The sequence below is a fragment of the Solanum tuberosum genome, unplaced genomic scaffold (genome assembly GCF_000226075.1).
Source record: "Solanum tuberosum cultivar DM 1-3 516 R44 unplaced genomic scaffold, SolTub_3.0 scf00429, whole genome shotgun sequence".
NCBI lineage: Eukaryota > Viridiplantae > Streptophyta > Magnoliopsida > Solanales > Solanaceae > Solanum > Solanum tuberosum.
The window spans coordinates 370,354-380,393 of record NW_006239358.1 but is presented as its reverse complement, the minus strand read 5'-3'; positions in this window follow the sequence as shown (position 1 = coordinate 380,393).

Genomic DNA, 10,040 nt, shown 5'->3' with positions numbered 1-10,040 from the left:
TACATAATTCAAGGAGTCATTAGACTACATAACTAATGAGTCCATGGCGGTAACCACGACTTCTATGAAGGCCTCCACAAGACAAAAGTTGAAAGAGATCGAGGCACATCAACAAACGCGAGAAGTGAAAATCAATCTACCTCGAAGGAGTTACAAGCAAAAGAGTATCCCTTTCCAGACTCTGACGTTTCTGCGATTCTTGATGAGCTGCTAACCAAGAAAGTCATTGCACTCCCAGATTCAAAACGACCCCAAATCCAGTAAAGTCGATGATCCTATGAATTGCAAATTCCACCGCATCATTGGTCATCATACCACAAAATGCTTCATTCTGAAGGAAAAGATCATGACAATGGTACGAGAGGGAAAGATCATCATTGACGATGGTGAGACAACTGAGACAAACCATGCTAGTGTCAAACTTGATCATAAAAATGATTCAATTTCTGAAGTTCTACTTCCTGTGACATCGCCAAAAATTGAAGAAGATGTTATCATACTGCAGTTTGGGAGCTTTGAACCAGTTGAAGTTTCCGCCTTGAAGAAAATAACAAACACATCCAAGGTAGATGACTTCTCCAAAGAGGAGAGTAGTGACACTTGGACTTTGGTCGCTCTCAAAAGGTAAAAGCATCAATGGACTTCTAAACTCCGACTTTCAAAAGTCTACACAAAATCAAGTACAAATTAGCTTCGGCAATGCGAAAGCATAAAATCCAACACCAAATCGAAGAAGATTAATGCTTCATCACAAAGGGTTAGGAGGACAATTACATTGATGGAATTCTTCCCTGAAATGCTCCTCGACGCACGAGCCTAAACTGCAAGTTGAAATGCTCATCGATGCGCGAGCCTAAACTGCAAGTTGAAACGCTCCTTGACCCACAAGCCTAATCTGCAAGTTGAAATGCTCCTCGACGCGCGAGCCTAAACTGCAAGTTGAAACGCTCCTCGACGTGCGAGCCTAAACTGCAAGTTGAAACGCTCCTCGACGCGCGAGCCTAAACTGCAAGTTGAAATGCTCCTCGACGCACGAGCCTAAACTGCAAGTTGAAACGCTCCTCGACGCACGAGCCTAAACTGCAAGTTGAAACGCTCCTCGACGCACGAGCCTAAACTGCAAGTTGAAATGCTCCTAGATGCACGAGCCTAAACTGCAAGTTGACATGCTCCTCAACGTACGAGCCTAAACTGCATGTTACAATACTCCTTAAGGTACGAGCGTAAACTACATGTTACTCCTGGCCCACAAGAGTATAAACTGTGTACGGTCCAAAAAAAAAAGAACTCATCATCTTGAATTACGATATGACTTGATCCTCTTCACCGAGGTACGTAGGCGCTTGGAGTAATCACTCTAAGCTCAGTTAAATGAGTAAAAAAAAAACAACTTTGGTGGCCTTGCGTGATCATCACGCTCTTTAAATTTTATGTAGCTAGCACATGAGTTCATTTGCGTCACAAATGAGCAAAGGAGAAGATTTTTGGAGCCTACTTCCCAATGTGAAAATCGGCTCGTGATTCAGACATTTCTTCGCTAACTTGTGAATTTCTACCACGGCCTCTCAAAGCTGGAAAAAAAAAATCATCATATTTTGGAGTTGATCTGAGCATTTCAAAGGCCAATTAGTGGGATTTCATAAAGATCTTGATCATCATTGTTACACACATTGAAGTTCTTGAATCCCTCTCCGCAACAAAAAAAGAAGCTCGTAATACTGAGGCTCCTACATCGAGGCATGAATCTTCAACTGTGATCGTTCAAAGTTGCATATCAAATATGCTAAATTTGGAAGTCAACTTCGGGTATTAATCTGATCAATTCAAAGGAATTTTGATTTGAATCATTGATATGCGACAGGCCGAGGAATTCATTGGCATTGGATCAAGCAACTTGCGATTCTACTTGAGTTTGTTTGCTTACGGTGGAAATAATTTTGTGTAATTCACTGATGCTTCAGTAAGTTACTCAAAATTAGGGGAATCTTTACCTATAACATCAAATCGGAATACCCTTCGGATCAAAGCTCTATGTTGAAATGGTATAGCCGCAATGATCATGACGTGAACATTCCAAGTTCAATAGACAATCCTTTGTTGTTGTCAAGAGTGCACAAATTTAAGGAAATGTCATTTTTGGCGTATAGTCAACTTGAAAAATTTATTCTCATCAATTTGGAATGAATTTTGTTGTAACTTCTCTAAATAGTGTTTTGCTTGAAGCTCTCATCACAATGAAATAAGAAGCTCATGGTTTCACCACTCTTACAACGAATTTTGGATTTCACACCGAAGATGCGCTCCTCAAAATGAAATAAGAATCACATAGTTTCAGAATTCAAGCTAACTTCGAAAATATATTTGTATAAATCTGGAGATCTTTTTACCATGATTTTTATAAATATTTTACGTCTATGAGTTATGCTTCCAACGGAACAAGAATCGCATCATTTCGAGACTCCTACGCCGAGTTGTTGACTTTCTCCCAAAGTTGTTCAAAGCTGAAGAGTTTAGCGAGGCAGAATTTGAGCTGACTTTGAAAATATATCTGTGCTAATCTGGAAATCTTTTGGCTGTGATTTTTACATATGTTGTACGTCTATGAGTTATGCTTCCAACGGAATAAGAATCACATCATTTCAAGGCTCCTATGCCGAGTTATTGATTTTCTCCCAAAATTGCTCAAAGCTGAAGAGTTCAGAGAGACAGAATTCGAGCTAACTTTGAAAGTATAGCTGTACTAATCTCGAAAGCTTTAGGCCCTAATTTTTATATATGTTTTACGTCTATGAGTTATGCTTCCAACGGAACAAGAATCGCATCATTTCGAGACTCTTACGCCGAGTTATTGATTTTTTCCCAAAGTCGCTCAAAGCTGAAGAGTTCTACCCTTCTGTACTAATCTGGAGTTCTGTACTAATCTGGAGATCTTTTAACCATGATTTTTACATATGTTGTATTTCTATGAGTTACGCTTCCAAAGAAAGAAGAATCATGTTATTTCGATGCAACCACATCGAGTTATTGGTTTCCTACTGAGGTGCTCAAAGCTGAAAAGTCTGTCAAGGCAGCATTCGAGCTAACTTTGGAATAATAGCCGTACTAACCTGGAAATCTTTCGGTCGTAAGTTTCACATATATTGTATAGGTGTGGGTTATCTTTCCAATGAAATGACACACTCGCTATTTGAATGTTCCTACTACGAGTTACTGAATTTCAAACATAAGAGCTCAAAGCTGAAATCTTGAGGAAAGTTGTCCCGCATATAGAGCAAGTTACAAATCACACAACAAACATTTGAAATAGAGAAATAAAAGAAGGCATTTGAGAAGAAAAAAGACAACACTTCTATTCATTCAAGAAGGATTGTCACTACATCATAGCAATGTTCCAGAAAACAAACAAGGAAAAAAACACACAATAGAACAAGAAAATGAAAGAGAATGTCTTTATCAAGGAAGAAGACTAAGGAAAAAGCTCATGACTAAGGATTTGGTGGCGACTTGTCTCAGCCTCCTCCTTTAGCTTAGCTAGTTCTTTTATTTTTGTTTCCGACAAGGGAATGATTTTCTCGATGGCATGAATTTCATCTTCACGGTTAGTGATAGTCTCTTGATTTTTAGACAGCCTCTTTTGATGATCTTCAATAAGTGAGACGGTTTTCTTCTTCTTTGAAATCCACACTTTTAGCTCTTTTTCAGCTCTTGTAAGGACCTTTTGAAGTTCTTCCAACTGTTTGTCCATATTGATTCTCTCCATATTTGCGGTATCAAGACATTGCTGTGCAGCAGAAAGCAACTCTTGATGAGAATCCCTTGTTATCTTTTGAGAAGTGGACAACCTTGCAACATCGTAATCTCTATGTTTCTTGAAAAAATCTTCAAGAAGAACCTCTAAAGGAGAAAGGTTGATGATGTTAACTTCTCGAAGCCCTTTAAGAATCAAGGCCACACCTGCCTCCAACTCTTTGAGGCTCTCTGGAGATTCAACACTCACATAAGGTACGCCACATTCCAGAAATGTAAGATAATTTGAAGCTGGAAATAGTCTTTTGTGGTTCAAAATTAGAGGCAATTCTCAGCAGAGAGCGGACCAAATCCCTGGAAACATCTGAACATCCAATTTGAGAAGTTTCAACAACCTCCACATTAGTAGTTGAGATATTTCAACCTTTTCAGAAAAAAGGACCATCGGCTTTGTTAGTTGAATCTCATTCGCAGCTTGACTCTTAACTTCAACAAGAGAAAGATGAGAACTCTTTGCCACGTTGAGGGAGTTCGAGCTTGTGATACAATCTTCAAATACATCTACATTGCTAGGGATGTCCCCAAGACCCAACTGGATAATTAAAAAAAATAGAATTAATATCTAATGATAAAAAATAAAAATAAAAAGGAGTCAAGTTTAGAAAAATATTCAAGAGGTGACTTTTACCTGATGTGCCAATTATGTCAAGGGTATTGTAGAACCAGCAACCCCATCTTCAAAGATCGCAGTATCAATACTAATGGAATCCAATTCAGCGAACTCGCATTGTCGAGTGTTCAAGTCCTTAGGTTTTTTCTTCAAATGCTTCCAATGTAGCTCTTGGCTAACATTTCTCTCATTGGAGCTAGAGGCTGCACTAGCACTAATGTCAATCTCATGGAATGAAATAGACATTTTTGATGTGTTGCTACAAGATGGTGCAATGCCAAGTGACTTTACAACACCTTTGTCCGATGAGCTGGAAAGTTTCTTCCTCTTGAGAGTTACGTCGATCACCTCTTTATCAGTGACGTTGGCAGCCTTGGGAGTCTATAAAGGACCCTTAACTCCGTTATCCACATATGTAGCATTGCCCTTCGAACTTTTGGACTTGGAAACAACTCTGACAGATTGCGGAGGGATATTTGGTGTCACCTTGGACTTTAAAGAGTGAAGAAGCTTTTCTTGAAGTTGTTCTTCTTTGGTTGGTAAAGAAACATCATCTTTTTTGGGACCTCTCAAAATTATGTGGGTACTTCGTCTCAGCAGAATCTCTCGATGGGATGGCCACCAATCTGAATACTCACGAGTCATTAAAGACCCCTTATTGGATGGACACATTGGTATGATGATCTTCGAAGAGCTCCCAAGAAAAACACATGAATCTCATAGTTGCACCAAAGCTAGCAGTGAACCATCATAATGGTGCTCTATGAGTGCACCAGGAACGTCTTGACAATATCCAAATTGTCGATTGAATCAGTGAGGGCCATAAGGCTCCACAATCAGTTCATCATCCAGCCTCAAAGTGACAAAACTTGGATGAATGCCAATAAGGAAATCGCTCCAGGAAGTGGACAATTTTCTACTATCATCAATATGAAACTCCTTTCCATGTAGCATGGCCAGATTGTGGAGGTCATGCACATTCACTTGTTGAAATAACTTGTGAGCGTCAACGAGGTCAAAATGTTTCGCCATTTTTTCTCCAAAAATTTGCCACATTCGCACACCTCGTTGAGGACGGGTAACACGAAAGTTGGTCTCAAAATACTCACCTATCCATCCATATACATAATGGAAGGGAAGTAATGTATTGCAAGCACCCAAGTTTGAAGAAGTGGATATATCCCTGAGGCCGCGATAGATGCTTGCTAGGACTGGAACCGCCAAAGAAAATATTTCTCCATGAGCCATCAAGCTTGAGACTTTGAAGACACAAGCACGAATACAATCAGCTTTCTTGTTAGGAAGAACAAACTTACAAAGCCAACATGTGAGAAAAGCCGCCAGATAAGTCTCATCCCTGAATGATTCTTCTACGCCTAGCTCGACAAGAGGAGCATTCTCTTCTTCGGTTCGAGGCAAAAAGCTCATGTCAATATTTCCAGAAGGATCATGATTCATTCTTGGTTTTGTACGATTCTTAGACGTCCTTGGCGAAGGCTCGACATATTTTCTCGGCCCCCTAAACCAAAACTTTGTCCATTCTCAAAAAGAGACTTCGTCGAGGGCACATTTGGTAAGTCGGTAGAATGCCGAAAACAAGAAGGAGCAGCTTCTTGGGAGAAAAGACTTCCCTTGATCATTTACATGTGTCAACTCCTTAGCCGAGGGTATAACTTCATCATAAAAGGAACCATGAACAGGAAGACCTCCAATGGTTCTCAAATTCCATAAAGAAATAGATAACTCTCCAACGAAGGTAGAGACTATATTGGTGGATGGACGCTAATTCTCGCAAAAGGCCTGGAGAACGTTTTTGTCGTGGTCGTATGTGAACATTGAAGCAAATATAGCATCATAAGTCTTAATATTATCCAAAGTCACTTTGCAGCGGGCAAGCACATCCTCTACCCACTCCCAATAGCCAAACGTATAGCGAACCTCACCAAACCCAGAAGAAGGAGCACGCCAACTGCTAAGATGTTCATCACGATGAGGAGGGACGGCAACAACAACATTTCGATGAGTGGAAGACTTCAAGAGGAGAACTTTTTCAGTTGTAACATTGCCGGAGAAACCGTCCGTAACATCCTTCATTTCTGTTGACGACCACTCTGGGAGATGATGAGAAGTGTCCAACGTCTTTCTAAGACTGATCACCGGAGGATGAACTTTCAAGGTGAGAACTTTGGCGCGCGAATGTTGCTTGTTCTCCACGCTTTCAAGGCAAGGGTATGGCGCATCTCGGTCACTAATGTCCATTGTCGCTGCTGGAAATGAAGATTGCACAACGTGGCTATGAAAAAAAAGAAGGAGGTTACATTGGCGAAAACACAATCGGAGTAATCAAAAGACAAAAAAAAGATCTGACCATAAAAAATGAGTTCAACCTTGAAAATTAAAACTGTAGCAATTGACAAGGAATTTGGCTACAAATATTTTATATGTCGTAGTTCCATGTTTATAGTTTCGGACAAATCAAACGGCTTGCTATTTCGATTTTCCTACAATTAGAAATGAATTTTACACTACGGACGCACAAATCTGTTAATTAGAAACTGGTTCAAACTTGAAGATCAAAACTGTAGCAATCAAAAAAGAATTTTTCTACAAATATTTTATCGTAGTGTCATGTTTCTAGTTTCGGAAAAACCAAACGGCTTGCTATTTTGATTTTTCTACAATTAAATATGGATTTTACACTACAGGCGGCAGGCGCGCAAAGCTGAACCATCAAGACGGGTTACTGCTAAACAAGAGTCTAAGTTGCCTGAGAATGTAGCAAGAGTACTTTGCTTGAAGTTTCTTTTGAGATATGATGGAGGCTATGTCTCCCGATTTGATAAAAAACAAGCGACGTCGCAACTGAACAGTTAAATACACTTGGATAACTTGTTTTTTTGCAGCGTCTAAAATTTTGTTTGATGAAATTCTTTATGCATTGGAGAGGATTATATAGGGATTCTTGTGAAAGATTTCTAATCCTTCCACAAGACATAATAAGGTGGATTTGGAAATAAAAATCTGATTTGGGTTGAGATATTTCATGTCCATTTTGAAGTCACACCAATAATGAAAGGATGAACCAAAGAGTTAAGGAAAGAAGAATATCTTCATTGGCTTAGATAAAGGAAAGTTGATATTTTTTTTATTTGATTCAACATCTAAGCAATCTTCTTGTTTTTTTTTCTCACACCTTGCAAGGAAGATCAGACGAAAAAATAATGTTACTACTCACTAGACCCATCTATTTGAAATCAATATAAAGGGTCCACGTGGTTGTCGAGCAAGAATGTTTAAAAAAAAATTTCAGATCACTACAAGCAAATCATTTGTAGTGGCCTAGTTAGAATACGACGATAAGAAACAAATACTCTTGAAGTTTTAAAAAAGGGAAAACACATTCATGAAGACTCCAACTCTCGTCGTCAAATTTGGCAAGCCTACACGTTGACAAGTCTAAAAAAAAAACATATTCATGAATACTTCAAGTCTTGTCGCCAAACTTCGGCAAGCATACACGTCGACAAGTCTTGAAGTAAGGGACATTTGTAGACACCTAAATTGTATTGGATCAAATTCATACAAAATTTGAATTAAATCCATGTTCATTTGAGCAAAATGATTAATTTGGGCTTTACAAATAAATAAGTCCATCTTATTAAATTCAAATCCAAGATCAATTTCACCTTGAAGCCCAAACTCATGCCACGTGTCATGGTGACTAGGCATCCAAGACCAACAAGGTGACGCCACGTGTCCAAATGAGGTGGTAGTCCTAGTCAAATGCAAGAACCAATCACAATCCGCCAAGTGTCAAAATGACATCCTTTGGCCAATCACAAGCAACCTTGTCCACCCCCTACAACTATAAATAGGGGATGGACATGACATTCTAATGGGCATCAAGAAAACTCTTCAACAAGCATTCCGTAATTGGAGGAAGCTACACCATTAACTACATAACTCTTCGAAGGAGTCATCAACGGAGGTCTTCCCGGAGATCGACTTGAAACGACGAAGCGCTTTCTGACGTTCCCGGAGATCGACAACATCTTAAGCAGGTCTACATCATCCAACATTTCGAGAAATACGCTACTAACGGCCCTCAAATCTTGGAGAATCTTAGGAGAGAGAATCAAGAGAACAACAAAATTGTACTCACAACGATTCATCAATAAAAGTAACATTTTTTATTTATTTATTTTGCTTGCAGTTGATTTTTAGCGCTTACGAAAATTTGTTGCAAATATGTGCTTTGGGGATCCTTATACATAGGCTAATACACACGAAAAATTGAGGAGTTTGTGCGATTTTTAAAAGATGGCCTGTAAATGCGGAAATGAGCTTTTAAAAAATGGTTTGAGTATACGTGATTATTCGACAACTAATTACGGAGGTCCTGATAAAGTTATTTGGAAAACAAATTGGGTGCATCGGGGCACCAAATACATGGGCTAATTGAGGAATTTACATGATTCCTAAAAAAGGGCCTATAAATGCGGAAATGGGAGTTTAAAATATGGTGTAAATATACGTGAGGGTTCCCCAACTCATTACGGAGGTCCTCATAAAGTATTTTGAGAAATTCTTTAGGGTTCTCTAGGGCGCCAGATCCATGGGAAAATAGATCGGAAAGATTGAGAAAATTTGCGCAATTCCTAAAAAATGCCTATAAATGCGCAAATGGACGTTTAGAAAATGGTGTGAGTATACGTGATGGTTTCCCAACTCATTATGGAGGTCCTCATAAAGTTTCTCTATAAAACCATTTTGGGTGATCTGGGGAACTAGATCAATGGGTTAATACACACGAAAAATTGAGAAATTTACGAGATTCCTAGAAAACGGACTTTGAATGTGGAAATGGACATTTTAAAATGGTGTGAGTATATGTGATAATTCCCCAACTCATTGCGGAGGACCTCATAAAGTTTTTTGAGAAAAAAATGTAAGTGCTCTGGGGCGCCAGATCAATGGGTAGTACACACGAAAAATTGGTAAATTTGTGCGATTCCTAAAAAAGAAATTGTAAATGCGGAAATGAGCATTTAAAAAATGGTGTGAGTATACGTGGTGGTTCCTCAAATCATTATGGAGGTCCTCAAAAAGTTTTTGAGAAATGTTTTTTGGGTGCTCCAGGGCGCCAAATCCATGGGTTAATACATATGAAAATTTGAAGAATTTGCGCAATTCCTAAAAAAGGTTCCGTAAATGCGGAAATGGGCATTTAAAAACTAGTGTAAGTATACACGATGGTTACCCAACTCATTATGGAGGTCCTCTTAAAGTTTTATGAGAAAAACTTTGTGGGTGCTCCGGGGCGCCAAAACTAAGGCGGGCTTGTACACACGAAAAATGTAGGATTTTGCGAAACTCCTAAGAGAGGGCCTATAAATGTGGATATGAGCGTTTAAAAATGGAGTGAGTATACCTGATGGTTCTCGAACTCAATACGGAGGTCCTCACAAAATTTTTTGAGAATTTTTTTTTGTGCTTCGTGGTGCCAGAACAATGGGCTAATACGCGATAGCAAAAAAAGTGTCTGTAAATGCCGAAATGGACGTTAAAATATGGTGTGAGTATACATGATGGTTCCCTAACTCATTACGGAGGTCCTCATAAA